This window comes from Ranitomeya variabilis, chromosome 4 (genome assembly GCF_051348905.1).
Source record: "Ranitomeya variabilis isolate aRanVar5 chromosome 4, aRanVar5.hap1, whole genome shotgun sequence".
Taxonomy (NCBI): Eukaryota; Metazoa; Chordata; class Amphibia; order Anura; family Dendrobatidae; genus Ranitomeya; species Ranitomeya variabilis.
The window spans coordinates 415,112,534-415,127,463 of NC_135235.1; positions in this window are offsets into that span (position 1 = coordinate 415,112,534).

Below are 14,930 nucleotides of genomic sequence, written 5' to 3' on the forward strand. Positions count from 1 at the left end.
ATATGTGGGGGTAAACCACTGTTTGGGCGCACGGCAGGGCTCGGAAGGGAAGGCACGCCATTTGGCTTTTTGAATGGAAAATTAGCTCCAATCATTAGCGGACACCATGTCGCGTTTGGAGAGCCCCTGTGTGCCTAAACATTGGAGCTCCCACACAAGTGACCCCATTTTGGAAACTAGACCTCCCAAGGAACTAATCTAGATGTGTGGTGAGCACTTTGAACCCCCAAGTGCTTCACAGAAGTTTATAACGCAGAGCCGTGAAAATAAAAAATGTGTTTCCTTTCCTCAAAAATATTTTTTAGCCCAGAATTTTTTTATTTTTGCAAGAGTAACAGGAGAAATTGGACCCCAAAAGTTGTTGTCCAGTTTCTCCTGAGTACGCTGATACCCCATATGTGGGGGTAAACCACTGTTTTGGCACACGTCGGGGTTCGGAAGGGAAGTAGTGACGTTTTGAAATGCAGACTTTGATGGAATGCTCTGCGGGCATCAGGTTGCGTTTGCAGAGCCCCTGATGTGCCTAAACAGTAGGAACTCCCCACAAGTGACTCCATTTTGGAAACTAGACCCCCCAAGGAACTTATCTAGATGTGTGGTGAGCACGTTCAACCCCCAAGTGCTTCACAGAAGTTTACAACGCAGAGCCGTGAAAATAAAAAATCATTTTTCTTTCCTCAAAAAAGATGTTTTAGCAAGCAATTTTTTATTTTCACAAGGGTAACAGGAGAATTTGGACCCCAATATTTGTTGCCCAGTTTGTTGTGAGTATGCTGATACCCCATATGTGGGGGTAAACCACTGTTTGGGCGCACGTCAGGGCTCGGAAGGGAAGTAGTGACATTTGAAATGCAGACTTTGATGGAATGGTCTGCGGGCGTCACATTGCATTTGCAGAGCCCCTGATGTGCCTAAACAGTAGAAACACCCCACAAGTGACCCCATTTTGGAAACTAGACCCCCGAAGGAACTTATCTAGATGTGTGGTGAGCACTTTCAACCCCCAAGTGCTTCACAGAAGTTTATAACGCAGAGCCGTGAAAATAAAAAATAATTGTTCTTTCCTCAAAAATTATGTTTTAGCAAGTAATTTTTTATTTTTGCAAGGGTAACAGGAGAAATTGGACCCCAACAGTTGTTGCCCAGTTTGTCCTGAGTACGCTGGTACCCCAAATGTGGGGGTAAACCACTGTTTGGGCGCACGTCGGGGCTTGGAAGGGAGGGAGCACCATTTGACTTTTTGAATGCAAGATTGGCTGGAATCAATGGTGGCGCCATGTTGCGTTTGGAGACCCCTGATGTGCCTAAACAGTGGAAACCCCTCAATTCTAACTTCAACACTAACCCCAACACACCCCTAATCCTAATCCCAACTGTAGCCATAACCCTAATCACAACCCTAACCCCAACACACCCCTAACCACAACCCTAACCGCAACACACCCGTAACCCTAATTCCAACCCTAATCCTAACCCTAATCCCAACCGTAGCCCTAATCCCAACCCTAAACACAACTGTAACCCCAACACACCCCTAACCCTATCCGTAACCCTAACCACAAGCCTAATCTTAACCCTATTTCAAACCCTAGCCCTAATTCCAACCCTAACTCTAATTCCAACCCTAACCCTAAGGCTATGTGCCCACGTTGCGGATTCGTGTGAGATTTTTCCGCACGATTTTTGAAAAATCTGCAGGTAAAAGGCACTGCGTTTTACCTGCGGATTTACAGCAGATTTCCAGTGTTTTTTTGTGCGGATTTCACCTGCGGATTCCTATTGAGGAACAGGTGTAAAACGCTGCGGAATCCGCACAAAGAATTGACATGCTGCGGAAAATACAACGCAGCGTTTCTGCACGGAATTTTCCGCACCATGGGCACAGCGGATTTGGTTTTCCTTAGGTGTACATGGTACTGTAAACCTGATGGAAAACTGCTTCGAATTCGCAGCGGCCAATCCGCTGCGGATCTGCGGCCAATCCGCTGCGGATCCGCGGCCGATCCGCTGCGGATCCGCGGCCGATCCGCTGCGGATCCGCTGCCAATCCGCTGCGGATCCGCTGCGGATCCGCGGCCGATCCGCTGCGGATCCGCGGCCGATCCGCTGCGGATCCGCGGCCGATCCGCGGCCGATCCGCTGCCGATCCGCTGCAGATCCGCGGCCGATCCGCTGCGGATCCGCGGCCGATCCGCTCTGTGTGCATATGCCATAACCCTACCCCTAACCCTACCCGTAACCCTAACCCTACCCCTAACCCTACCCCTAGTTCTAACCCTAGTTCTAACCCTAACCCTAGTGGAAAAAAAAAAATAAAAATTCTTTATTTTATTATTGTCCCTATGGGGGTGATAAAGGGGGGGGTGTCATGATTCTCAATGGCGAGAGAACATAGCCCAGCATATATAAGAACTAGCTCTTGGAAGATGGAATCTAAACTGACCATGAACTAAACCTGCCGCACAATTAACAGTGGCCGGGTAGCGTGCCTACGTTTTATCCCTAGACGCCCAGCGCCAGCCGGAGGACTAACTAATCCTAGCAGAGGAAAATACAGTCCTGGCTCACCTCTAGAGAAATTTCCCCAAAAGGCAGACAGAGGCCCCCACATATATTGGCGGTGATTTTAGATGAAATGACAAACGTAGTATGAAAATAGGTTTAGCAAAATCGAGGTCCGCTTACTAGATAGCAGGAAGACAGAAAGGGCACTTTCATGGTCAGCTGAAAACCCTATCAAAACACCATCCAGAAATTACTTTAAGACTCTAGTATTAACTCATAACACCAGAGTGGCAATTTCAGATCACAAGAGCTTTCCAGACACAGTAACGAAACAGCAGCTGTGAACTGGAACAAAATGCAAAAACAAACAAGGACGAAAGTCCAACTTAGCTGGGAGTTGTCTAGTAGCAGGAACATGCAAAGAAAGGCTTCTGATTACATTGTTGACCGGCATGAAACTGACAGAGGAGCAAGGTTATATAGAGACTCCCACATCCTGATGGGAACAGGTGAACAGAGAGGATGATGCACACAAGTTCAATTCCACCAGTGGCCACCAGGGGAGCCCAGAATCCAATTTCACAACAGGGGGGGGGTTATTTATTATTTTTTTTATTTTGATCGCTGTGATAGAACCTACCACAGCGATCAAAATGTACCTGTAAGGAATCTGCCGACTGGCAGATTCGGCGGGCGCACTGAGCATGCGCCCGCCATTTTCCAAGATGGCGGCGCCCAGCGAGGAGACGGCCGGACACCGGGAGGATCGGTAAGTATGAAGGGGTGGTGGGGGGGTGGATCGGAGCACGGGGGGGGGGGGAACGGAGCACAGGGGGGGTGGGTCTGAGCAAGGAGGGAGCGGACAGGAGGACGGGGGAGCCGGCAGGCGGACGGAGGGGACCGGACCCCATAACGGAGGACGGGGGGGGCGATCGGTGGGCATGGGGGGGGGCACTTCAGTATTTCCAGCCATGGCCGATGATATTGCAGCATCGGCCATGGCTGGATTGTAATATTTCACCAGTTTTTTAGGTGAAATATTACAAATCGCTCTGATTGGCAGTTTCACTTTCAACAGCCAATCAGAGCGATCGTAGCCACGGGGGGGTGAAGCCACCCCCCCTGGGCTGAAGCACCACTCCCCCTCTCCCTGCAGATCGGGTAAAATAGGAGTTAACCCCTTCACCCGATCTGCAGGGACGCGATCATTCCATGACGCCACATAGGCGTCATGGGTCGGATTGGCACGGGTTTTCATGACGCCTACGTGGCGTCATGGGTCGGGAAGGGGTTAATGGGTCCGTGTGATACGTGCGCTCCCACGAACACTGACATGTCTCCGTGTTTTTCAAACGGACACGGTCCGTGAAAACACGCTGACATGTGCAGAGACACATTGATTTTAATGTGTCTACGTGAGTCAGTGGCTCCGGTACGTGAGAAAACTGTCACCACACGTACCGGAGCCACTGACGTGTGAAACAGGCCTAAGAGAAAGTAGGCAGCTGAGGGCTGGTCTTAATAGTCATGTAAGGGGCCAATATCCATGTAGCTTCCCAGCTTATTTATTAAAATGAAAAATACAGCACTCACTGTTCCTTTGAAAATCAGTCGTCCTGCATTCCTTGGTATGGGACTTACAAGCGGTGGGCAGGGGGTGTGGGGAAGAGAAAGAGAACAACATCCGTATCTCGCTCAGCAGAACGTTTCCACAACTCCAAGCATGTTGTGACGTAGATCTACTTCCTTTTTCAGGTAATCGGGTAATATACATCACGTTAATAAATAAAAACAATATACAAATACGCATCATAAAAACATAGATAAGTCTGTTCTGTCATTTAAACCTAAAGAGTCATTTGCTCGTGTGTTGAATATCCATTCTGCCTCTCTTTATAGCAATAACCTATTGTGGTCTCCACCTGCTCTGGGATAATAAACTCATTCTATTCCAGCAAATCTCAATGCTTTTGGATCAGCGCCATAGCAATCTGCTATATGTTTAATCAATAAAGCAGTAGCATAGCTACCGGGGGGGCAGAGGGTGCGGGCGCCCCGGGCCCGGTGCTCTGAGGGGGCCCACCTGGTGCTACGCTTGTTGTAACTGTGCGCCGATACAGTTACATTATGCGGCAGAGCAGGGAGAATCGATCTCCCTGCTCTGCCACTATGGGGCCCCTGAGCAGGCGGGGGGGCCCGGTGCCAGCAGTGGGCCCCCCCCGCCGTCATCGGAAGATCAGCTGTACCAGCATTTAGCAGATACAGCTGATTGCATTGATGGGAGAAGGAGCGCTACGCTCCTCCCATCATGCCCCTGTCAGTGTCGGCGTCTGACGTCAGGAGATCAGCGGGAGCAGCGCAGGAACCAGGAAGAAGAGAGGTGAGTATTTATTTTTTTTTAATGGGTGCTGCTGCCTTATTACAGGGTCTGCCTATGGAGGGGCTGCGTTATTACAGGGTCTGCCTATGGGGGGGCTGCCTTATTACAGGGTCTGACTATGGGGGCTGCCTTATTACAGGGTCTGACTATGGGGGTGCTGCTTTATTACAGAATCTGACTATGGGGGCTGCCTTATTACAGGGTCTGACTATGAAGGCTGCCTTATTACAGGGTCTGCCTATAGGGGGCTGCCTTATTACAGGGTCTGCCTATAGGGGGCTGCCTTATTACAGGGTCTGCCGCCTTATTACAGGGTCTGCCTATGGGGGTGCTGCCTTATTACAGGGTCTGCCTATGGGGGTGCTGCCTTATACTACAGAGTCTGCCTATGGGGGTACTGCCTTATTACAGGGTCTGCCTATATAGGGGTGCTGCCTTATTACAGTGTCTGCCTATGGGTGCTGCCTATAGAGTCTGCCTATGGGGAGTGCATTATACTATATTGTGGACTATTTGGTGCATTATGCTACGGTATATGGAGGCTACCTAGGGGGCCATCATACAGTATGGAGATTACAGTGTGGGGGTCATTATACTTTGTTGGAGCTATCAAACAGTTTGGGGACTACTAAGGAGTCAGTATACTGTGTGGGTGGTACTACACTGTGTTCCAAATTATTATGCACAAAGAGTTTAGGAGTGATAAGGTTAGAATTTTTTTGTTTGTCGTTTAAACTTATTGATGGTGATGTGTGTCAGGGCTCTTTATATCACTGAAAGCAATTGCAGATGCCTGTGCAAATTAGTTTGACAGGTGTGTCCAAATAAAGGCAAGACTACTTAAGAAGGCTGTTCCACAGTATTAAGCAGCCTATATTTTTTGCCAAAATGGGAAAGAAAAAGGATGTGTCGGCTGCTGAGAAGCAACAAATTGTGGAGTATTTAGGTCAAGGCATGACTACAATCAACATTGCCAAGACACTTCATCGTGATCATCGCACAATCAGGAAGTATGTAGCTGATTCCCAGCACACACGTGTGCGTGCTGATAAGGAAAAATTGAGGACTCTTTCCAACAGGCAACTGCGTAAGGTTAAAAGAGCAGCTGCAAAAATGCCTGGTCATAGCAGCAGACAAGTTTTTGAAGCTGCTGGTGCCTCCAACGTCCCCAGAACAACAAGATGCAGGGTCCTTCAGAAGTGCGCAAGCCATCCTGTCGACCACCTCTATCCACTGCACACAAGCAGAAATGGCTCCAGTGGGCCAAATGATACATGAAGACTGACTTCCAAACTGTTTTGTTCACCGATGAGTGCCGTGCAACGCTCGATGGTCCAGATGGATGGAGTGGAGGATGGCTTGTTGATGGACACCCCATGAAAACACGGCTAAGGCGCCAACAAGGAGGAGGTGGAGTAATGTTTTGGGCTGGAATCATGGGGAGAGAGATTGTCGGCCCCTGAAGGGGTAAAGATGAACTCCATAATCTATGTGGAGTTTCTAAAACAACACTTCCTGCCATGGTTCAAGAGGAAGAACCGTGCTTTCCGCAACAAGATCATTTTCATACATGATAATGCACCATCTCATGCTGCAAAAAACACATCTGCATCTCTGGCTGCTATGTGCATAAAAGAGGACAAACGTATGGTGTGGCCACCATCTTCCCCTGACCTCAACCCCATTGAGAACCTCTGAAGCATCATCAAAAGGAGTGTCTATGATGGCGGGAGGCAGTTCACATCTAAGCAACAGCTCTGGTATGGTATTCTGTCCATATGCAAAACAACTGAAGCAGAAACCATCCAAAAACTGACAAATTCAATGGACGAGAGAGTTCAGAAGCTTCTTTCGAACAAGGGGTCCTATGTGCAAATGTAACATCACCTAGAATAAAGTTTTCACTTGAAAACTGTTTGATTTCATTTTGTAATAAGCTGATAATGCTTATAACTTCACAATTGACCATTTTTTTGTTCAAAATAAAAAAAAAAGGTTGAAAACTCTGCTGTGCATAATAATTTGGAACATGCATTTTGAGTGTTTATTTTTTTTTAAAAGATACTGTTTTCATAGGCAGTTTGTTCCAAAACATTGCAATTATACTATAATAGTAGATGACTGGAAAATAACAATGACTGCAATTCAGATAGGTGATTTAGAGAAAATATGAGGAAATATTATTTGCATAATAATTTGGAACACAGTGTATACAGTGAGGGGGCATTATACTGTGTATCAGAGAGCATCATGCTGTGTATAGGGGAGCTGTACAGGGGGGAGACTCGGGACATTATTAAATGTAAAGTGGGCACTTATTGTTATAGGGGAACTCAGGTTACTGTGGCTATCAAAGGGGCACCCAGGCAATATTACTTTCTAGGGGGCAAAATATGGGCACTGTTTTCTAGGGCACTTGCCCCCAGTATTACTATATTATAGAGGGGTGCTTTAGAATTTAGAGGGCACAGAGAACCACACAGCAGGAGCAGTAATAGGGACACATATGGCAGCAGCGGCTCAGTATTGGGTATCAGGTGCAGTAATAGGGACACATACAGCAGCAGCGGCTCAGTATTGGGGTATCAGGTGCAGTAATAGGGACACATACGGCAGCAGCGGCTCAGTATTGGGGTATCAGGTGCAGTAATAGGGACACATACGGCAGCAGCGGCTCAGTATTGGGGTATCAGGGGCAGTAATAGGGACACATATGGCAGCAGCGGCTCAGTATTGGGGTATCAGGGGCAGTAATAGGGACACATACGGCAGCAGCGGCTCAGTATTGGGGTATCAGGGGCAGTAATAGGGACACATATGGCAGCAGCGGCTCAGTATTGGGGTATCAGGTGCAGTAATAGGGACACATACGGCAGCAGCGGCTCAGTATTGGGATATCAGGGGCAGTAATAGAAACACATATGGCAGCAGCAGCTCAGTATTGGGGTATAAGGGGCAGTAATAGGGACACATGGCAGCAGCGGCTCAGTATTGGGGTATCAGGGGCAGTAATAGAAACACATATGGCAGCAGCGGCTCAGTATTGGGGTATCAGGGGCAGTAATAGGGACACATATGGCAGCAGCAGCTCAGTATTGGGGTATCAGGTGCAGTAATAGGGACACATACGGTAGCAGCGGCTCAGTATTGGGGTATCAGGTGCAGTGATAGGGACACATATGGCAGCAGTGGCTCAGTATTGGGGTATCTGGGGCAGTAATAGGGTCACATACGGCAGCAGCGGCTCAGTATTGGGGTATCAGGGGCAGTAATAGGGACACATATGGCAGCAGCGGCTCAGTATTGGGGTATCAGGTGCAGTAATAGGGACACATACGGTAGCAGCGGCTCAGTATTGGGGTATCAGGGGCAGTGATAGGGACACATATGGCAGCAGCGGCTCAGTATTGGGGTATCAGGTGCAGTAATAGGGACACATACGGTAGCAGCGGCTCAGTATTGGGGTATCAGGGGCAGTAATAGGGACACATACGGCAGCAGCGGCTCAGTATTGGGGTATCAGGTGCAGTGATAGGGACACATATGGCAGCAGTGGCTCAGTATTGGGGTATCAGGTGCAGTGATAGGGACACATATGGCAGCAGTGGCTCAGTATTGGGGTATCAGGGGAAGTAATAGGGACACATATGGCAGCAGCGGCTCAGTATTGGGGTATCAGGTGCAGTGATAGGGACACATATGGCAGCAGTGGCTCAGTATTGGGGTATCAGGTGCAGTGATAGGGACACATATGGCAGCAGTGGCTCAGTATTGGGGTATCAGGGGCAGTAATAGGGACACATACGGCAGCAGCGGCTCAGTATTGGGGTATCAGGTGCAGTGATAGGGACACATATGGCAGCAGTGGCTCAGTATTGGGGTATCAGGTGCAGTGATAGGGACACATATGGCAGCAGTGGCTCAGTATTGGGGTATCTGGGGCAGTAATAGGGTCACATACGGCAGCAGCGGCTCAGTATTGGGGTATCAGGGGCAGTAATAGGGACACATATGGCAGCAGCGGCTCAGTATTGGGGTATCAGGTGCAGTAATAGGGTCACGTACGGCAGCAGCGGCTCAGTATTGGAATATCAAGGGCAATAATAGGGACACATTTAGCATCAGCGGCTCAGTATTGGGGTATCAGGTGCAGTAATAGGGACACATACGGCAGCAGCGGCTCAGTATTGGGGTATCACGTGCAGTAATAGGAACACATACGGCAGCAGCGGCCCAGTTTTGGGGTATCAGGGGCGGTAATAGGGACACATACGGCAGCAGCGGCTCAGTTTTGGGGTATCAGGGGCAGTAATAGGGTCACATACGGCAGCAGCGGCTCAGTATTGGGGTATCAGGGGCAGTAATATACACATACGGCAGCAGTGGCTCAGTATTGGGATATCAGGGGCAGTAATAGGGTCACATACGGCAGCAGCGGCTCAGTATTGGGGTATCAGCAGGATGAGGAATTTGTGCAGGTTGGGAATAGATGGTGATGGCTGGAATGTGAGAAGTGAAATGTGTCTTTGTTGTATTCTCTGCAGACGAGTTGTAGCTGGAAGAAGTCATGTCGGTCTGGGCCAGATGGAAAAGACGAGAAAAATGAACGATTCCATCAGAAAGAACGTCAGCGGTAAGACATTATCTGTAACTGTGTGTGTATGTTTTGTAGGGCTGGTAACTACCACTGACCATATGGCGGTAATATCCATATTGGTTGATATATAGCGATTATCTTCAGTAACAGCGCAGTCATCTGCTGAGATTCTCCTCCACTCTTAGGGCACGTCACCGAGTTGTAATCAAGGTTACCTGGTTAGGGGCCCACTCAGAAGTTTCGCCTCCCCGAACCAAAACCCTAGCTATGCCTCTGCAATAAAGGGATACCTTTTCTTGTTTTCTATACAGTGGAAATGCTCACGGAAGCCTACATGTGATGTAACGATTGAATTGTTTTGCCTATGTAGTAAAATTTACAAGGGCAAAAGATTACCTAGACAACATATTTTGTCTTGCAAGAAATACAAATCTGTTACAAAATAAGTTGTGGAACCTATTCTAAGGGGATTCTGGACATGATGATACTGACAGAAAGATCAGATAGCACATTAAGGCTGTGTGCACACATTGCTGATTTTTCACGGTTATTTTGTGATAAAAACGCTATAAAACCACAAAAAAACAGCATACAATAGGCATCCCATCATTTAGAATGAATTCTGCAACTTTTGTGCACATGATGCGTTTTTTCCTGAGAAAAAAACGCATCGTGGTAAAAAACGCAGCATGTTCATCATTTTTGCGTATTTTTGGGGGATTTTCCACTATAAAATGCATTGGGAAATGTCCAGAAAAAAACGCACCAAAAACGTGGCAAAAACGCGGCAAAACCACGGCAAAAAACGCATGCAGATTTCTTGCAGAAAAATTCAGGCTTTTCTCAGGAATTTTCTGCACTAAATCCTGAACACACGTGTGCACATAGCCTTAAAATTACCTTTATGGACATTAACCCCTTCATGACCTTGGGATTTTCCATTTTTCCGTGTTCGTTTTTCACTCCCCTCCTTCCCAGAGCCATAACTTTTTTATTTTTCTGTCAATATGGCCATGTGAGGGCTTATTTTTTGCAAAACGAGTTGTACTTTTGAACGACATCATTGGTTTTACCATGTCGTGTACTAGAAAACAGGAAAAAAATTCCAAGTGCGGTGAAATTGCAAAAAAAGTGCAATCCCACACTTGTTTTTTGTTTGGCTTTTTTATTAGGTTCGCTAAATCCTAAAACTGACCTGCCATTTTGATTCTCCAGGTCATTACGAGTTCATAGACACCAAACAAGTCTAGGTTCCCTTTTATCTAAGTAGTGAAAAAAAATTCCAAACTTTGCTTAAAAAAAAAAAAAAAAAAAAAAAAAAAAATTGCGCCATTTTCCGAAACCAGTAGCATTTCCATTTTCCATGATCTGGGGTCAGTTGAGGGCTTTTTGCGCTCCAAGCTGACGTTTTTATTGATACCACGTCTGTGCAGATACGTTCTTTTGATCGCCCGTTATTGCATTTTAATGCAATGTTGCGTCAACAAAAAAAACGTAATTCTGGCGTTTCTAATTTTTTTTCTCGCTATGCTGTTTAGTGATCAGGTTAATGCTTTTTTTATTGATAGATCGGGCGATTCTGAACGCGGCGACACCAAATATATGTAGGCTTGATTTTTTTTTGTATTGTTTTATTTTGAATGGGGCGAAAGGGGGGTGATTTAAACTTTTATTTTTTATTTTTTCACATTTTTTTTACTTTTTTTTTTTTTACTTTTGCCATGTTTCAATAGCCAGAGGATAATCTTCACGTCAGACAGGTGAGGGATAAGGTTGTTTATTATTTTTGTTTTACAAGTGACATGGCCTTCAATGGATTTTAGGCGTAAAGGTGAGTATAACTTTGTTTTTATTTTTTAATAAACGTGTATAACAGTGTGTTGAGTGTTATTTCAAATAAAGGATTTTATTCTTGCTGTGTGTCTATTTCAAAACTTACTATGGGGTTAGCAATGGGGGCGTTTTATAGATGCTTTTTCATTAATAACCCCTGGGATTGATGTCAGCTGACAATACAAGGCTGACATCAACCTTAACTCTATTACCTCACTTGCTACAGGGCAAGTAGGAAGAGTGAGGCTAAGAGCCAGATTTGGCTGTACCTTATGTATGTGCAATTTCTGGGGCAGCTAAGGGCTGATATTGGTAGCCTGAAAGAGGGGCAATATCTTAGGACCCTTCCCAGCTATTTATATCAACAGACAACTGTCTGCTTAGCCTTTGCTGGTTTGAATTTATAGGGGGACCCTACATCATTTTTTTCTGGGGTCCCCCATAAATTCAGCAGTAAAGACTAAGTTTGACAGTCGGCTCTGTTGTCGCAGGTCTCGACCTAGTCTCTGATGAGTCCACTGTAGAGATGACGTCACGGCACCGGAGAGACAAGACACAGTACGCCAGGGCTGTATCTGAAATATCTCTAGTTTATTTAAGCTTACACACACTTTTTATGCATTCTTGTGTTGGAGGCGGATTCTCCATATATTGGCTAAGCGTCGGAGTGTATTACTCCCTTGACTCCCTATGGTTTCGCAAGCAAATTTTTACACAGTACATTATTAGTTATTTTACCAAGGACATTCCCTGCTACAATTAGTTCTTATGAATCAGCGATAACAGCACAATGAAGAATAGTGAATTATGTCTTATTTTGCTGACCTTAGGTAACACTTATACAAAATGGAGGCAAGCAAAATAAAATGGATTCTGCTCTAACATTCCCCCATTTTATTCACTATTCTTCATCAAACAAATTCAAAGTCGTCTTCTTCTTCTACGGAAACTGATTATCTAGCAGGGAGACCCTCTGTCCCAAATTTTTAACTGTTTACTTTCCCGACACATTAATCTCAGTCACTTTCTCAGTTCCTTCTTGCACCACAAAACATCCAGTTTTTTTGTCATAGTAATAGACAACTTTCCTTTTTTCAACGTGACAAAAACAATCAGAATTCACTTCCTCTGTTGATCCTCAATTTGCTATATATCAACCACTCAACTTGAAGCAGGTAAATCTTTTACCAATCTTGCAATCACACTGATAACCATCAATCACTTACAAGTTTCCTTCTAATACTAGGCACCATATTTCACCTTCAACTTCCAACTTCAACTTACAATATTTTTTTCTACTGCAAAACAATATTGTTGCTTTAAACAAAACACAGATCTCCCTTGCACATACAGAGATACACTTAAAAAAAAACTATTTTGAACACTATATATGCAATAAGGACAATCGCAACTATATGCAATAAGCTTTGTAAAATCCCAGCTACCCAGCCCCCGATCCCCTTAAACCAATTGGCTGGGTTTAGGAAAGAGAAAGTATCTGACCACCAGCTGTCCGACAGTAGTGTTCCACAACTGAACATTGTTCGTGGCATTGTTGGCAAGTGTGTCAGAACAATCAGTCCAGGCAAGCAGTTCCTCAGGTGACACAGGGATAGCTAGGAAGGGGATACTTGTGGCTGACGGTGAATGCGTACAGATCCAACTAGGTTTTCCTTTGAGCTTGACAGCTGTGGCTGTGGTCAGGAGTACTTGGTATAGTCCATCAAATCTTGGATCCAGGCTCTTCCGGACGTGCCGCTTTATCACTACTCAGTCTCCTGGCTCCAAGAGATGGTGTCCAGGAACCTTGTTTGGGTCTGGAAGAGAACTGAAGACAGTTAAATGCACTTTGGCAAGGTGTCCATGTAAGGCCTGCACATAGCTAGTCAAATCCTGGTACTTGAGCTGCAACTGTTGTGGAAAGAAACATCCAAGATTGGGGCCCCTGCCAAACAGAATCTCATACGGTGACAGTCCTGTCTTCCTGTTTGGGGTATATCTTACTGAAAACAAAGCTAGAGGAAGGCATTCTGTCCATGGTTTACCAGTCTCTGCTATTGCCTTCTGGATTTTAGGCTTAAGAGTTCCATTTAGTCTTTCCACTTTTCCACTGCTCTGCGGATGGTATGGAGTATGCAATGCTTGACTTACCCCCAGTGCTGCCATTACCTCTGACATGATCTCTCCAGTAAAATGGGAGCCCCGATCGCTTTCAATGACTTCAGGAACTCCCTACCTGCATATGATCTCAGCCATCAGTTTCTTCACCGTTGTCTTAGCCGTAGCTTTGGCAACTGGGTAGGCTTCTGGCCAACCTGAAAATAAATCAATGCAGACCAACACATACTCATACGTCCCTACCCTAGGCAACTGAATATAATCAATCTGCAGTCTCTGGAATGGGTAAAGGGGTCGGGGAGTGTGTTTGGATGGGGTTTTCACTGTCCTACCCTGATTATGTGTGGCACATATCATGCAGCTCTGTACCTGCCTTTCTTCGCAGGTGGAAAACCCGGGGGCAATCCATTGTTTCTGTAGGGTGTCACACATGGCCGTCTTCGAGTGGTGCACATTCTCGTGCAGAACCTGTGCCATCATTGGGTACAGTACCTGTGGTAGGCAGACCTTTTCACCCCTCCCCCATAGTCCAGTGACGGTATCAGAGCAAGCCGCTATCTCTTGCCAGCTATCTTTCTCCTCCTTACTTGCCTGTTCTTGTAACTGGGCTAAGATGTCTTTTGACACAAGTGGAGATGGTGGGGTGTCTAGGTGATGTACTTTAGAGGCTACAGGAGTGCTTGCTGCTTTCTTGGCAGCCTGGTCTGCCAGTGCGTTACCCTTTGTCCGTCCATCAGTGCCTTTGGTATGTGCCTTTACCTTTATGATGCCTGCTTGGGTGGGAAGCTGTAGTGCATTCATAAGTTGCTGGACTGCCTCAGCATGTTTAATGAGGTGGCCATTTGCTGTCAGGAAAGCCCTGGCTCTCCAGATAGGCCCATAATCGTGTGCAATGCCAAAGGCATGCCTGGAATCAGTGTAGATATTTACAGTCTTACCTTCTGCTAGTTTGCACGCTTCTATGAGCGCCTTGAGCTCTGCTTCTTTTGTAGACATATGAGCTGGCATTAACTCTGCCTTGATTACCTCATGTTCTGAGACCACAGCATATCTGGTACAGAAGCGTCCTTGGTCATCTTGGTGACGGGATCCATCTACAAAAAGCTCAAAATCAGCATTAGGTATTGGCACACTAGAGACAGTAGGGAGACCAGCCGTTTCCTGAGACATCAATTCTAGACAATCATGTGGTTTGGAAACCTGATCTTGTTCCTCTGGATCCATTCTAGAAAGAAAAAGAGTGTCCTTTTTCATGTCACCTACCCCTCCCCCCTTTGGATCCATAGGAACTGGAAGAAGAGTAGCGGGGTTTAGGACAGTGCACCTTTTCAAAGTCACATTAGTAGGCATGAGAATAGCACACTGAAGTCGCAGCTGTCTGGCCATGGACGGCTGGCTAGGTTGTACTTAGTTAAGGATACTATGTACATCATGTGGGGTATGGACCATCAGTGGGTGATCCAAAACAATCTCTGAAGACTTGTGTAGCAACAGCTG